Source organism: Alosa alosa, chromosome 2 (genome assembly GCF_017589495.1).
Source record: "Alosa alosa isolate M-15738 ecotype Scorff River chromosome 2, AALO_Geno_1.1, whole genome shotgun sequence".
Lineage (NCBI taxonomy): Eukaryota > Metazoa > Chordata > Actinopteri > Clupeiformes > Clupeidae > Alosa > Alosa alosa.
Window position 1 is genome coordinate 20202577 of NC_063190.1, and position 5000 is coordinate 20207576.

General features: G+C 46.8%; 1 protein-coding gene across 9 annotated transcripts in view; it reads left to right on the forward strand.

Annotated features, from left to right (window-relative positions):
• The window catches only part of LOC125284493 (RNA-binding protein Musashi homolog 2-like), a 290258-nt gene that overhangs the window by 229233 nt on the left and 56025 nt on the right, over window positions 1–5000 (forward strand). The gene's annotated exons all lie outside the window — the stretch shown is intronic.

The window sequence follows — 5000 nt, forward strand, 5'->3', positions numbered from 1 at the left end:
TTTCCTCCACTTCTTTCGCTGGGCTTTACCGCTCAGGGCCGACTCTGGGCCAACTCACAGCCATCTTTGGTCAGGAGCCGCAGGTATTCTGCAACACTCGACTCCATGGAATAATGCGCTGGGTTTAATCTGGACAAAAAAAATCTGTTTCCTTGGCCGAAGCGACTTCGTGATTTTAATGTGTCTTACTAATGAGGAGTAATGTCCTGTGAAGAGGCCAACCGTTGGGCTTACTTTAGCTGTCCCTCGATCTGTGAAGCTCTTGAGAAGTCCAGGACCTGGATTCGACTTCACTGAGATAAAGGGAGATATTTTTTAAATCAGGAAGACATTCCAAACCCCACACATATGTTTCAAACACAAGAGCGGAGGTCAGCTAGCGCCTGGGGGGTCGTAGGTCACATGCTTTATTGACAGCCAATCATCCCATAACCATTAAAGGAAAATTCTGTTTTTTGGCACTTTAAAGCCCTTTTCTGGTTTGTTTTGGATGAACTAGAGTGGTGGACACCGACATTTTGACGATTGGTCCTGTCTCAACTTTTCTGACTCGTTTTGAATCGCCTTTGACTTCTCAGGGTGGCTGGCAATGGGCATACTGTAGTAGGCTACTCAAACATGTCCTAAAACAACTCTTAACGTTCGTTTTCAAAACTGTGCAACTCACCGAGTGGTTAGTGGAGTTCGTTGACTATTAAAAGCAAATTATATATCGGCGCAATGTATGATTTCCAGCCGTCTTATTTGCTTGGCCTATTGTGGAACTATTTATTCAGACACCTTACAACCGTGTATAAACTTCCGCTCAATGTTTGAACCTGAAGCATAGACGGTGGCGCAGTAATATCAACGTGCAATGAGTCTTCCAACAGAAATCAATTTTACAAAATGGCAAATAAAACACGACATAAACTGTATTTCGCTACGCTACTTGTTTTGGAACATCAACAAACACCACTAACCTCTCGGTGAGTTGCACAGTTTTGAAAACGAACGTTGTGTTGTGTGTTGTGAGAGTGTGTGTTGTGAGGGTGTGTGTGTTGTGTGTTGTGAGAGTGTGTGTTGTGAGGATGTGTGTGTTGTGTGTGGTGAGAGTGTGTGTTGTGAGAATGTGTGTGTTGTGTGTGGTGAGAGTGTGTGTTGTGAGGATGTGTGTGTTGTGTGTGGTGAGAGTGTGTGTTGTGAGGGTGTGTGTGTTGTATGTGGTGAGAGTGTGTGTTGTGAGGATGTGTGTGTTGTGTGTGGTGAGAGTGTGTGTTGTGATGGTGTGTGTGGTGAGAGTGTGTGTTCTGAGGGTGTGTGTGGTGAGAGTGTGTGTTGTGAGAGTGTGTGTTGTGAGGGTGTGTGTGGTGAGAGTGTGTGTTGTGAGGGTGTGTGTGGTGAGAGTGTGTGTTGTGAGGGTGTGTGTGTGTTGTGTGTGATGAGAGTGTGTGTTGTGAGGGTGTGTGTGTTGTGTGTGGTGAGAGTGTGTGTTGTGAGGGTGGGAGGCAGGAGGACCTGCGATGTGGCCCAGAGGGCTGGATGCTGGCAGATCAGCCCAACGGGCAACAGAGAGAGGGAGATGCACACGGGCGATACAGAAAACAGCATGCCCCACGGCAGCCTGTCTGTGTGTGTGTGTGTGTGTGTGTGTGTGTGTGTGTTTGGTCTCCGGCTTTATTTTGAGCGTTTTTACATGCAGGCTGTTTGCAGCCCAGGTCCAGACATCCGCCGCTGCGCTGATAAGGCAGAATAGGAAATGTCAGACAGCTGCTCAGATCTCCGTAATAGGGTGTGTGTGTGTGTGTGTGTGTGTGTGTGTGTGTGTGTGTGTGTGTGTGTGTGGGTGGGATGTGAGAGAGAGTGAGAGAAGGGGGGGTGGAAAGAGGGAAAGATAGTGTCTGTGTTTGTGTACTGTGTGTGTGTGTGTGTGTGTGTGTGTGTGTGTGTGTGTGTGTGTGTGTGTGTGTGTGTACTGTGTGTGTGTGTGTGTGTGTGTGTGTCTGACAGAGGGGTGGACGTTTTGATGGGAGATACAAGTCTGACCACCTCGAGTTGAGACTTAATGATAAATGAGAAGCGGGGGTGCCCACACGCATGCCGATGAGCCCTCAGCAGCAGCCCTGGCAGCACCGCTGGGAGCCGCTGATCTGGGACCAGCGCAAATGCCAGCCTGCTCCTCATCTCTTCAGCGCCCATCAGCAATAATGACATGCTGGAGCTTCCTAATACTGGTCCTCCTCCTTATGTGTGCCTTCCTCCTCATCATCTTCCTCCTCCTCTTCCTCGTACTGCTACTACTAATACTACTACTATACTGCTATTCCTCCTCCTTCTCCCTGGCTTCCTCATCTTCCTCCTCCTCCTCCTCCTCCTCCTCCGCTGCTCCTGCTGATTAATCTACTGATCGTCCTGAAGCCCAAAAAGGGCACTTTGGAGCAGTAATTAGATTGGATGAGGGATCGATGCCAATGCCTCCACTCTCCTTTAACTCCTTTGTCGCTCTCTCTCCTTTCACTAGTGCCTCTGCCTCTCTTTCTCTCTCTCTCTCTCCCTCTCTCTCTCCCTCTCTCTCTCCCTCTCCTTCTCTCTCTCTCCCTCTCCCTCTCCCTCTCTCCCTCTCTCTCTCTCTCTCTCTCTCTCTCTCTCTCTCTCACCTTTCTCTCTCACCCACTACCACCACCTTGAATCCAAAGCAGACTGGTGACGACAGGAAAAGCTCTAGGCCAGATATTGATCACTTTATTCAGCCGCTGTTAAATGAAAACCAAATGGGGGGGGAATCTAAAGTGAGTCTAAAAGGGTAGGGGACCATGTTTGGTGGTGGTGGGGGGAATGAAGGGATAATGAAAGGGGGTGGGTGGTGGAGGGGCACTCGCCCACCTCAACACACACACACACACATAGACATAGATTACAGTCACACAGATTGACTCACACACACACACACACACACACACACACACACACACACACACACACACACACACACACACACACACACACACACAGAAAGTGGCTGGTGAATCCCTCATTATGTCAGCAGAGCATAGCTGCATGGATCAGACCTGGCTTGGATAGGGCAACTGGTGCAGAAACAGGTGTGTGTGTGTGTTTGTGTGTGTGCATGCATGTGTGTTGGTGTGTGTGTGTATGTGTGTATGTGTACAGTATGTGCTGTTACAGAGTTGTAGAGCACTTTTGTAGTGTAATGACTCGCGCAGTAATGGGAGCATGTTAACTGATTGGGTGATAATGTGATGAGTGTGGGGACAGGTTTGTGTGTGTGTGTGTGTGTGTGTGTGAGTGTGTGTGCATGCATGTGTATGTGTGTGTGTGTGTGTGTGTGTGTGTGTGTGTGTGTGTGTGTGTGTGTGTGTGTGTGTGTGTGCATGTGTGTGTGTGTGTGTGTGTGTGTTATGTTTGTGCGTGCGTGTTTGTGTGTGTGTGAGTGTGTGTGCATGCATGCATGTGTGTAAGTGTGTGTGTGTGTGCATACTTGCGTGTGTTAGGTGTGTGTGTGTGTGTGTGTGTGTGTGTGTGTGTGTGTGTGTGTGTGTGTGTGTGTGTGTGTGTGTGTGTGTGTGTGTGTGTGTGTGTGTGTGTGTGTGTGTGTGTGTGCGTGTTTTGGACCCAGGCAAGCAGATGGCCATTAGGGTAGTTAGCGTGCTGAGCTCCTATTAGAAGTGCCGTAAAGCTGCACTTAAACTCTGTGGCATCAGTCAAATAGACGGCCCTGCAAACACACACACACATATCCCACTGCTCTAATAGAAACCAGTGAGACTACACACACACACACACACACACACACACACATATGTATCCCACTGCTATATGTATTATAGAAACCAGTGAGACCGCACAACATTGGGCCTTTTTCTATGGCGATGTGTGAAAGCCTGTTTGAGGCACACACACACACACACACACAAGCCAGTTAGAGGCTCACACTCATGATTTGATTGTTTTTGTTGTCATTGTTATTGAACTGTTGTTATATTGTTATTACATTGCATTGATGTAGTTGTTTTCTCTGCTCACCATATGTGAGTGAGATGCCACACACACACACACACACACACACACACACACACACACACACACATATACAGTGGCTGTTGTGAGCATAGGGATGCAGTGTAGTGATGATTAGTTAGTTCCTAAGGCAGACTTGATTCCTGGAACAGGACCAGAGCAGACCCAGATCAAAATCAGACACATACGTACACAGTTAATATAACACACACACACATACACACACACACACACACACACACACACACACACACACACACATGCCTATAAACACACACACTACTTACACACACAGTCGATGCACATCAAATGTTGTCAGTGACCTTGACGCTGAGCGGGCAAGGTGAGCAGGCGCGTGTGTGTGTGTGTGTGTGTGTGTGTGTGTGTGTGTGTGTGTGTGTGTGTGTGTGTGTGTTCAGGCTCCTCTCTGCTGCTCAAGGGGGATTTCCAGTAATCTGTGCACTGCCGGAGGTTAAAGAAGCAGTCAGAGTAGAGCAGGAGCTCATGTTGTTTTGGGGCTCTCCAGATAAGCCTGGGGGCAGGAGGGGGCAAGATGGGGCAGCAGGGGGCAGGAGGGGGCAGCAGGAGGGCGCAGAGAGACGTAACGTTACAAGTCTGTGTCACTTTGGATGAAAGCATTCGCTAAATAACAGTCAACTTTAACTTCTTTAACTACTTTAACTTGAATTTTAACTACTTTAACTATTTTAACTTTAACTACTTTAACTACTTTAACTACTTTAACTTGAACTTTAACTACTTTAACTACTTTAACTTGAATTTTAACAACTTTAACTATAACTACTTTAACTGCTTTAACTTGAACTACTTTAACTTTAACTACTTTAACTACTTTAACTTGAACTTTAACTACTTTAACTGCTTTAACTTTAACTTCTTTAACTACTTTAACTTGAATTTTAACAACTTTAACTATAACTACTTTAACTGCTTTAACTTGAACTACTTTAACTGCTTTAACT